Source organism: Poromitra crassiceps (assembly GCF_964638095.1).
Source record: "Poromitra crassiceps genome assembly, chromosome: 2".
NCBI lineage: Eukaryota > Metazoa > Chordata > Actinopteri > Beryciformes > Melamphaidae > Poromitra > Poromitra crassiceps.
This window is the reverse complement of record NC_139624.1, coordinates 115,039,587-115,051,713: the sequence shown is the minus strand read 5'-3', so window position 1 is coordinate 115,051,713 and position 12,127 is coordinate 115,039,587.

Here is a 12,127-nt window from a genome sequence, read left to right as displayed (position 1 = left end):
CTCAAACTTGGGGAGTGTGCTGCTGGGAATCTGACATAGAGCACTGCCGAATTTTGTGCAATTGGTTACAGCGCCACCTGTAAGAGTTTCAAGAGTTTGTATTTATATAGTTTGTGCCTATTAAAAATTTGAAAGTACAGTCTATAAGAGCTTACAACTTGATCAAAATGTACGAAATCTGGAGATGACCTTTTGACATCTGGGGTTCGATTCCCGGTCAAGTCACACACATTTTTAACAAGAATTTTCTTATTTGAAAACGTTAAATTACGTTCCAAAGATTGGTTATTATAGTTAGGCAAGTACAACAATATGGTTAGGGTTAGGGTATGGGTTTGGTCGTGGTTAAATAAGAAAACCCTAACCCTAACCATGACTTTTTTTTTTACTTGCTTAACCCTAACCATAACAACCAACAACATCCTTAAAACAAAAATAAAAATGCAATGAAACATGTTTGAAGAGTTGTATGGCGATTCCTCTGTTCTGCATCATGGCTTCCTGACAGAAAGGCTTCAGGGCTAACTTCTCCCATTCGCATAGGAGCTATTTTCTTTTTACCAAACTACACCCGCTAGCTGGTAGCTGTAGATCCTCCATGCAGCTAGAGCAGCAGCTAGCTAGCAGCTAGTGGGCGGTCGAAAATAGTTCTGGTGCGGCTGATCATAAATCGCTGTACTATATAAGTTTATAACGATTTATCTTATTTTGTCTTGACATCTGCACTCTACTGTACATTCTTTGAGTTGTCCTCTATTGCCTTTTTGCAGGATATGCAGGAAGATGAGGCTGAAGTCGAGTTGACGAAGATGACCATGGCGATCTTCGTCACCGGCAAAGATGATCCTTTCCATCCACCGAAAGACATCACATCAAGCTTGTCATTGAAGAAACAGCGCTTCTGAATGAGGTGCCCTCTTTTGCAACAGCCTTTGCCATGTTCTTCGGGCTGATATACTGTACGCACTCAACCTCAAATATCCGATAAAACACAAATACACTTTTGAATTTGTGCAAAAAGTCCTGATGGAGCTTGACGCGAAAGAAAGTTGAGCACAAAAGTGCACAAACTGAGCACTGAGCTGAACAGCCAAGAGTAGGCAGTTTAAAGTTACATTCAGCGATGTTTTTGTGTTAAAATAAGTGTTAAATGGCTCTATATTCTGACAGCAATCACTGAAATAGTGTTTGGTCAGTGACTTGAAACCCCTAACCCCTCGCTGTCCTCTAGCTCTCTCCTGTAGTCCTGCAGGCAACCATAACCCGTAGAAACTCACAGATGGCGGCGTTGGATTCCCTGCCTTGGATCTCTGATTTATAGCTTTGAGAGACAGGTATCATGCTCACAAATGATGATTGTACTGCCTCAGGTAGAACACTCTTAGTGAAATTTGAAAGTGGCACATTTATCGTGCCTGCCAGTCATATATCCAAAAGACACAAACGTCTATTGCAACCTCACAATCTCCTGCCTTCTGACCCTTCCTTTTTGCAGATTACTGGCATTTTGATCTTTTATTCTGTTGAGGAAACTTTGCTTAAAGTCTCACAGTATGATTTAATATGGCCGATAAGTCTCCAGAGTCCTCTAACGGGAGATAAGAATAGTATCATACATAATCTACTCAAACTCCCACATAATATCTCAATAAAGAAAACCCAATACCAAGGTCCTGGAATGAAAGGTAGAGCCATGCTTCAAAATAGTCGAGTCGCTCGATGTATCACCTTCCACAGAATTAGTCCTCAGGCAAATGGCTTAACAAGATTAGCTGGCCAACCAATTTAACAAAGGCACTGTAATTGTGTAATGAAGACATTGAATATGCTGACCATATTGTGTTCCATAAGCTACGACTTAATAACTGTCAGCAGTCCAAATAAGACCCATCCTTCACAATACTAACTGGTGTTCCAGGGAAAGTACTAGGCCAATAATCATTTTCTGTCTTAACAAAGATATGAATTGCTCTAAAGCAAAACAAACATTTAACAAAGAATCAGCTTTTATGCGTGTATGTATGTGTATATATATACTGTATACATATGTATATATATATATATATATGTGTATATGTGTATATATATACTGTATTAGGGCTGTCAAAGTTAACCCGATAATAACGCGTTAACGCAAATTCCTTTTAATGCCACTTTTTTTTTTTTACGCACGATTAATGCATGCACTTTCTGTGATGTTTGAGCCTTGGTCCGACCCGTAGTTATCAGGAAGCAGTAACGTTGATAGCAAGAAGAAAGAAACCTCCGTGAGCAGAAAAGGAGGAAGAAAATTGTTATAATGGCAAGTTCAGCTTAAAATTTAGAAGATGTCCCGCATTTTGGGTGAGGGAGAGAAAGAGAGAGTGCGTCAGCGCAATCAGACCGTTGCAGGGAGAGAGACACACACACACACACACAGAGAGCGGGGGGGGGGGGGGGGGGGGGAGAGGGAGAGACTAGAGAGAGAGGCATAGAAAGCGAGACAGACAGACAGTGAGAAAGACGGGAGGGCGATCAGACCAGAGTCAGACCCCCTTCTCACCGCCCGTGAGTCTAAGCGATAAACTCGCATGTACTCGCACTCGCCCTGCAGCTTGGTTGGCTGCCTTGCTGTATTTCCGTCTTCAATTGGTCTCTTTCGGTTTTGGCCCCTCCTCTCGTCTTGTCGCCTGCAATGTCCTCCACCAGGTATCCCAGCAAGCTGGTGAGCGACAAGATGGCAGCGAGGGAAGGAGGGGCATTTCGAAATCGACCAATTGAAGACAGAAATACAACAAGGCAGCCAACCACGCTGTAGCAGCGGGGCAGGGCTTACTGGGCGAGTGCGAGTTCATGCAAATTTATCGTGAGCGGTGTGTAGGTGCAGGTGTAGAGAGACCGAGAGAGAAAGCGAGAGGGGGAGAGAGAGCTGGCACACAGCTGCTCCTGGATAGCAGGTTTATTTCACACAGTGCATCCTGAGAGATGTGTATTCCCACTTCCCAGTAACTACTAGTAGCAATAATAACAATATACCAATGGCCAAATACCTACCCATACTAATGATAATAGCTACTACCCATATTAATACAACAGCATCTTTGCACAAAGCTCCCATGTTTAATGTACCTCGGTTTAAGGTAGATTAAGAACAGATAAAAAATTGTGCGATTAATTTGCGATTAATCGCGATTAGCTATGGACAATCATGTGATTAATCGCGATTAAATATTTTAATCGGTTGACAGCCCTAACATATATATATATATATGCGGGGGAATGAATGTTTGTTCACGATCTTAGATGCAGCCACCCGGTACCCAGAGGCAATTCCTTTGCGAGTATACGGGCAGAGGTGATCGTGGAGCATGATTCTATTTTGAGACCCGAACTTGTCTATATATATATATATATCCCTTTCACGCATCATGTCCACTTGAGTGGACGTAAATTAAAATAAAATAAAATAAAGAATTAAAATTATTAAAATTATTTTTTTATCATAATAAATGTTTTTTTTTTCAAAGTTGCACATAGTCCAATAAAGTGGACGTTAGAGCATCACCCTATACATACAGCCATTGGAACTGCACCTCAATTGACCAACACCCAAGATGGCCGACAGAAATAAAAACATGCCAAGCTGCTCAGGTATATCCAGCCAAACCTTCTATGGAAGCAGACACTTGCAGGTAAAACATTTTTTTTTTTTTACATCAAGTAACATCTAAAAAGCAATATAGTTGTGAAAATGTCCAAGTATTGATTTTATTTAGTGAGAAAATTGCAATTGATCGTCTGTCCAATACATTGGACCTTGTGCGTCACTGGCTCTATTTCAACTACAATTCGTGCTATTACTGCCACTCTCTTTTCTCCTTGAAAATGTTTCATCTGCAGTAACTTTTTAGGATATAAATCAATGTATTTATGTTATTAGAATAAATTAATTATAATTTATGTAAGAATGTTTTGTTTATATCAAAAAATGATATGTTGTGCATCATTATTTACATTATACGAGTAATATTTAGTGTCTATTTTTATTTTGTATGGCTCAAGTGCTGATCGCGATAAAAAGGCCTACAGGATAGTTGAGGAGATACCATTTGACTCAAGTGAAGATGATGAAACTGACAGTGGTGGCAGTGACGGAGATTGATTTATGTGCCATATGGCCACTACTGTATGTGTGTCACGCAACCCTCCCTCCTCCCACCCTCCCTCCTCCTGTGGAAGCTCCGGGGGAAAATGGTGATTGAGTGCCAGGCAGTCTGAATGAAATTGAATGTAACATTCCCAATTCTATGTATTAAATTCTAAAAAACGACCCTCAACCTTTGGGAAGGCTAAGCCACACAACTAGTTCGTTATAATCGAACGTCATGCTTCGAAGGCGACTTTACGACGATGAGGACGGTGAGGACTCAATCACAGCAGGTCTCCGCTGATAGACTACCACGGAGATCTCTTAGGCACAGGCACTTCACGCCTCCTCCTGACCACGCACGTTGGTGCAACCGGCATAGCTGTTAGGTCGTAAAGTTGCGACCGGCTTAGCTTAAGACCAGTCGTAAGACCAGTTGGTGCAACTGGCCCCAGATGCTTAAAGTCCATCTGAGGGGACATTTCAGTAACTCCTTAAATAATTGGTGTAAAACAATTTTTTATTTGTATTTGTTCTTTTCATGCCTAAAGATAAATAAAAACACTTAATAAAAAAATAAAAAAATCCTGACTGAGGCTTTCATAATTCATGCATGAAAGGGATATATATATATATATATATATATATATATATATATATATATATATATATATATATATATATATATATATATACACACACACACACACACATACACACACACACATATATATATATATATATCGGGGTTTTACCAAATGCAACCAATGGAACAGCATTAAGACGAGCTTGTGAGTAATTCTCGTAACACCATTCGCCCCCAATCTGTCAGTCACACCTCGCAATTCATCCCTACCTCCATCTGTAGCCCCCCACACTAAACCCGGAAAAGACACACGGCAGACGTGCTGTGTATTTCTGATATTGTTTTGTTTAATCCTGGCTTCCTCTGACGTGAATAGATCAATAAAATGTTTTCCAGTTATTCCTAGGCTGCAAACTTGTTTTAACATGCAAATCAGAGTGGTTTCTGACGAGAATAAAGTAACGTTAACGTTCCGGTATGTCAGACTGTTCTCATCCCCATGGCAAAGCCTTCGCCTCGGCCATGAGAGGCTGAGGAGCACTGCTGCATGGCTGCGCGCGCCCCCGCAGCCCGGAGCTTGCGGCTTGTGCATGTGCATACCAGAGGGGAGGCGGCCATCAGCGCCTGACTGGCCAGGAGAGAGTGCTTCCAAGTCGGACTGATAATATAAACAACATCATTTGAGCTTATCCAGGTAAGATATTAATAAAGTAATGACACATTCAGTGGGAAACTAACTATAATTATGACGTGCCAACTTTGACGACGTTTGGTTCAGTATTTTAAGAGGAAACAGGTTTTTTTAACTTCCTGAAAAGTTGCTGTTTTGGAGATTTGAGGTCTTGCGCGACAGCGACGATATATATATATTTATACATTACAGCTGTTTAGCGAAGGAATCCGCCGCTTTCGGGTCTTCAAAGAAAACGATTGTGTCTTGATGGAGAACACGGAGCCGGTGGGGGTAAGCAAACCCTTGGAATATACGTTTCTCTATGAAGAATTTGATCACCTGGTCAAACTCCTTGCGTTTGCGGCGGACCTCAGCAGACAAGTCTTGACGAACGGTGAGTTTGGCTTGACCCTCGAAGATCGATGCTTTCTTTGCAGCTTGTAGTACCATTTCTTTTTCTCGGAACCGTAGGAATCTGATTAGTACTGGTCTCTCAGGTTTCCCGGGTTCTGGAGCGGGTCGTAGGGAGCAGTGAACACGTTCCAAATCGAGTGGTTGATCTAGTGAGAGTTTGAGCCAGACGGGCAATTTCTGTTGTATGAATTCAAATAGCATTTGGTTGCCTTCTGACTTTTCTGGGAGTCACAGCAGAACCACGTTCTTCCTTCTCCCTCTGTTTTCTAGATCGTCAGTCTTAGCTTCAAACGTTTTTATTAAGTTTGCAGCTCGGTGTAAATCCCGTTGGGTGACTTGTAAGGTATCTTCCAGTGTTGAGATCCGTTGTTCTGCTTCATCAATCCGCTACTCCTGTTTCTCAAGCACTTGGTTTGTTGTAGCCAAAGCTTCTTTCATTGACGCTACCTGCACGGTTATGTTTCCCAAACTATTGTCAATGTCTAAGCGCAGCCCAGTATCTCAGAACGTTGAGCTTTAAGTTCAGACATTATTTCAACAAGAGAAGGATTCATATCACTCTCGCCAGGATGTGTTTGGTCCTCTGGGCCTGCTTTGTTTCTTCCCCCTTTCCTTGAAGCCATACTGGCTTTCCCCTTTTTTCCTTCTTTCTTTCCTTTTACACCAGAAACCCTTCTTAAACTTTAACTCACAGCTTGAGTCAAAGTAGGATGTGTGATTCCATAGAGTGGAGGTAGAAAATCAAAATTGATCACTGAGGTGAATCAGAGCTCACAGCTCAAGCAGCCATCTTTCTTCCTGATGCTACACTTTCTGTCTGCTCTCAACTCCGTGAATATCGCTTTAATCTTCATAACAGCGGCTCATTACCCGCTGTACACAACTTGCACGAGTTCTGCACAAGCACTCGCGGGTCTCTCCTCCTTTCACCGACTCTCTCACTAATCTCACCGCTGTTTACATGCTTTTCAGATCGGCTAACTAACACGCTAGTTATACTTAGCTGTAGCTCTCTCCCTTTCGGTATGTTCATGTTCATGTTCCTTACGCATAACATTCATGTATATTTGCTGGAGGGGGAGAAGTTTCCCGCTAGTGTTGATGTCCAGTGTGATGGCAGAGACACTGAGAAATGTGTGTTTGTTTATTTGTTGCGTTACGTGTAACGTTAATTAGACGAGGAATCCCGCAACTTCATTTCAAAAGCACAACAACGACCAGTTAGTGATGGTACCGAACTTTGGGAACTTCCAATACCGAACCGTTTTTAATAGAAAATATTGAAATTTCGGTATACCATGCAACCCTATTACAGATTCGCTTAAGCTGTTTCCATATCACATTTATTTTTATCGAGACACCCTACCGCAGCCCCCTCCCCCACCCACTCTACTCGACATCGGCAGAGAATAGAATATGGACCATTTCCAGCTGTTTATAAACAAAGACTCCTCATGTCTAGAAAGGTAAAACCGGAAAATATCCTGCTCTGGCTAGTCAGACATGGTCCAGACTTCATGTTTAGAAGTGGCTTATGCAATCAAGCAGATTGAAAATGTTATGAAGCTAGCTTGATAGCTAACAGCTAACAAAAGCAGTAACTAACACTCACCAGAAATATGAATGCTGGCCTTGCTACACAGCAAACAGAGGGGTGGGAACAAAAGACAGTGCACTTACCGTGGCTTACTATGGCTTACTATGGCGTGCAAAAAAGTTGTGGTGGACGTCGTCTTGGCACCCTGGCAACCACTTGAAGTTGCTTGTTTTGTGATAGTTTCACAGGGGTTGTGGTTGATGAAGTCGCCTTGTTTTGTGATAGTTTCACACCGGTTATCTTGTAAAAGGGCACAAATAAGCTGCAGCATCGTCCTTGCAATGAGCTAGCTACAGTATTAGCTGGAGCGTGTCCTTGCAATGAGCTACCTAGTTAACCTCGCGTCACCAGGCTCTTCTCGGCAAGTAGTAGCTACCAGTCAGTGTTGCCAGATACAGCTGACGGTTTCCAGCTCAAAAGCTGTTCAAAAGCCCAAAATATTTGAGGAGGAAACCTGTACAAAACAAGTGAATCCTCCCCCCCACAGTAGCCTACCAATTACGCCACATAGGCTACATACAATGTAAAAATATCTAAATTTGTTTACTGTTTCCTGAGTACACAGTAAACAAATTTAGATATTTTTACACAATCGATATTTTTACGCAATCCAATCGAGCCCAATTGGCCGGAAAACCAGCCCATCTGGCAACACTGGTAGCAACAGCACTCTGATGTGTGAAGGTGTGCGAGGAGTTGTGTATGGAGTCATTGGGACAGAGGGGATCATAGAGGCCAGTGCTAGTGCAAGCACCGGCCTAAAAATTACTCCTGACTTCCTGGCAGCCCATTTAACTGGCAAGAGTTTCATGAATTTTAAGAGTTTTTTCCATCGTTAAACAGCGTGGTGCAGTTTTGTTTTGTTTGTTGTTGTTGTTGTTGTCGTTTTTTTACAGTTTGCGCTCAACATTCTTATTAAAATACCCCAAGAAAACAAAAACAAAATTAAAACATGCCCCCAGGGCAGAAATACGGAGAAAAAGGTGGCATTATGATGCAAGTGCTTAAAAAAAGCTATCTGGACAGATAACACCTGTGACGTCACTCGGGCTACTGTACTTACTCTACAAACTTGAGGATACAACTGTTCTGTCCTTTGTGGCCCACGTAACTCAGAATCAGCGTCGCCAGATGTGCAGATGTGCTATAATTATTGTATTTACCTCCAAAAATGATAATTCAACATTTACCATCTGGCAACACTGCCCAGAATGCATTTCAGAAGCGAGCAGGAGAAGAATTTGAAGGATGCCATTTCCCCCCCAAAGCAACTGTTTAGTTTGGGCTCTATAAAGGTTAATGTCTATGGTTAATATGGCACTTCATGAAGTTTTAATGGTTTTAGTAGACACACGTAACTACGATATATATATATATATATATATATATATATATATATATATATATATATATATGTGTGTGTGTGTGTGTGTGTGTGTGTGTGTGTGGTGTGTGTGTGTGTGTGTGTGTGTGTGTGTTAGAGATGCGCGGATGAGCTTTTATCCTAACCCGCGTGTATGCATGAACCAACCGCCCGCCATAAATCCGCGCAAATTATTTCATACTATTTATAGATCTGCGGCCGCTGTGCACCCCACATTTCACAGCGCTATAAAAGGAGCGAACTTATGGTTTCTGCTGCCGTTGATGCGATCGCTGCAGTCCAGGGGCCCTATTCTCCCACAAGCCTTCGGCGCTAAAACGGGCCTTAAACGCAAAAAAACGTGCCTTGCGCCTGTTTTGGGACGATATCAATATGGCTTTAGGCTGCCAAATGCGCTTTAGGCCGAATGGGCGTGGCGCAGTCCCAGAATGGGCCAAAGTGGGCGTGTCGGCGCTAACTACCGGCGTACTGCTATCTTCGCACCTGGCCTACATTTAGCGCTTTGCGCCTTTGAAAAGCAGGCCTATTCAGTCAAGGAGTGCTCTTCTGCCTCTCCCCTGTCACCCTTCTCTGTCTCTCTCTGAAACCAGGCCTATTCAGTGCGCCAGTGCTCTTCTGCCTCTTCTCTGTCACCCTTCTCTCTCTCTCTCTGACTCCCTCGCTCAGACAGACACAACACATAGCAGCACCCAGCTTCCCATAGGAAATAGCAGTTGTAAGTTTACTGCCTGTGAATGTCCCTGTCCCAGCATGCAATTGGGTCCTCCATTTCGCTACTAAATAGCAACCAAATGAGCCGAAATAGATATAAAAGGTAGATCTAAAATAATGTGTAATGGTAAGACAACCTGCAATTGTAGAACATTTCAATATTGGACCAAATAAAACATCGAAATGAAACACCACCCTATGTGAAACATATATGTCCTCTTGAGCCTATATATACCCTGTGTGGATTTAACGTGATTTAGATAAGTGACAGCGGAACGCGCTGCGGAACGCCTTCTACTGTCATGTGCTATACTGTGATGTCCGCTCCAATAACTTGGCCCTACTTCACATTTAGTTTTACAATAAAAACACATTTATGCAATGACTTTACATAATGTAGGGTATATTTATGTGCATCATTCTACCTGTAGCAGGGGAGAGAAAACGATATCGTTCTGGACAAACTTTCACCAATATAAAATTAATCTCATCATATAGGGATAGGCTATATTTTTCTATCCGATGCATTTAGAACATTATTTTCACTTTGAAACTGCAGTTAGATTGGTTTGAGAAGCATAATAATATGGAATAATAGCCTATAATGCAGACAGACAGACTGGATGAAGGGAGGGGGGGGGGGGGCAGAGCGTTTGGCTTTCCTCTGGTTTTGCGGGATCACTGGAATTGGAGCTAAAAAGGCAAGCGTGCGATTCGTTTATTGCAGTTATCCAATGAGCATGACGGTGCATAATTTTACGCTTAAAAGGCGTGGTTGTAATGGTTGAGGCTGCGTCTAGCGCCAGCACGACGATATCAAGTGCGCTGGTCCACGCCCACTGATTTGAGCTGCGCCAGGCGTTCGGCCTAGAAACAGCGCCGATGCAACGATAGGGACCCAAGACTCCAAATAAACCATGCGGTCAACTGAGCCGTCATTTGCGAAACCACTGTCCAGCCAGCCGCCACTTGGTTTTTGATGCGCGTCTATTCGTGCTGGAACGGTAGCCTACTGCTGCTTCACCGGTGTTCGGAGCGGGCTAAAAAGTTGAGTGTCACAATTCAGCGATCCTTTTACTTTACCACACTAGATCGACATTACAACAAACATAGTGTATTGAATGATTGTTGTTGAATATGTCACAAAAGTCCTACCTTATTGACCGATCGTAGCAGGAGTTTCGCTTGGTACTAGCATGTTGATGCTCTCAACAAGATGGGGAAAAACAGGCATTTCCGGGACTGGTTTTTCAAAATAAAAGCACGATTCGACTCCAGTCGAGACCACAGATATTTGCTGTTTTTTCCGACTTTCTAAGTACTGTACAATCACATAACTGCATAATCCCACACCATGACTGACATATTTGTGTACACTACACCCCTGGGTATACACTGTCATGAAACTAGCCATTTTCACGGTGCCATTTTGAGGAAATTGATAGTCAAAGGCCCAATCCCAATTCCTATCTTAACCCTCAATCTTAACCCTCAGTCTCAAAAATGCACACTCCCGCGAAGTGCTAATGCTGTCCCGATTCTCAGTGTGTTGAGTTAAGGGTGAAGTTTAAGGGCTGTATGTCCCTTACTTTTGAGATTTTCCAGGACCACCCTTGGCAGTGAGTGCGATCCCAGAATCCCTTGCGTGTCATCAGCTAGATCCATTCAGATGGAAGATGGCGGCAAAAGGAGGAAAAAAGCAGCCCTACAAAGTTAAGTATTTCCTTGTTAATAGAGATGTAAAAATTACGATAACCATTGTATTAGCTTAGTTTAACTCATTCATCGCCAAAGACGTCTTTAACGTGTTATCAGGAATAGCCCTCCACGCCAAAGACGTGTTTGACGTGTTTTTGTTTTTATTAGTGCAGCGCGTAGTTCAAAGACTTCCCCAGCCTGTGACATGGTATCAGGTCCCTGGCCTCAAAGAAAAAAGCCGACAACACGTGAACAAACACATACCGCAGCTGTTGTTTTGAAATTGAGCAGGAGGAAAGAACAGAAAACGGAGAAACGCTTTCTTGTGCAGAGAGGAGAAACGCCATTGAAACGCCCTTCGGCTCGCTGCACGAGCTGGTCGCCTTGCTGCAGGGCAGCGGACATGGATCAGTTGTTCGCGGTAGTCAAACCCGTGACCAACATGATCGATCCTGGTCCCTGGACCCCGTTCCTGTGTGCCAGCCCGAAAGAGACGAGACGGAGTCACAACTTTGTGAGGAGGAGAACAGCAGCCTCGCCACAGAAATTGCTTTCACACAGAGCCAAGCAGCACGGCCACTTTCCATGTGAGGGCGAGGAAGACTGGACTCCAATGTGACAGGACCCGGATGATCTCGCGGTAAGGAGTGTGTGTGTGTGTGTGTGTGTGTGTGTGTGTTTTTTATTTCAGATGAGGAGCCGATTGTGAGCCCACATCTCAGAATGAGGTCAGGACGGTCAGGACGGTCATTTAGGTCTGCTAAATGACGAAATGTAATGTAATGTAAAGAGACACACATGGGCCCCGCGCACACACACACACATTCACACTCACACTGAGTAAACTGTATTGTTGAATGTAAAAAAAGCACTTAATGTATATATATATATATATATATATATATATATATATATATATATATTTTTTTTTGTCATTT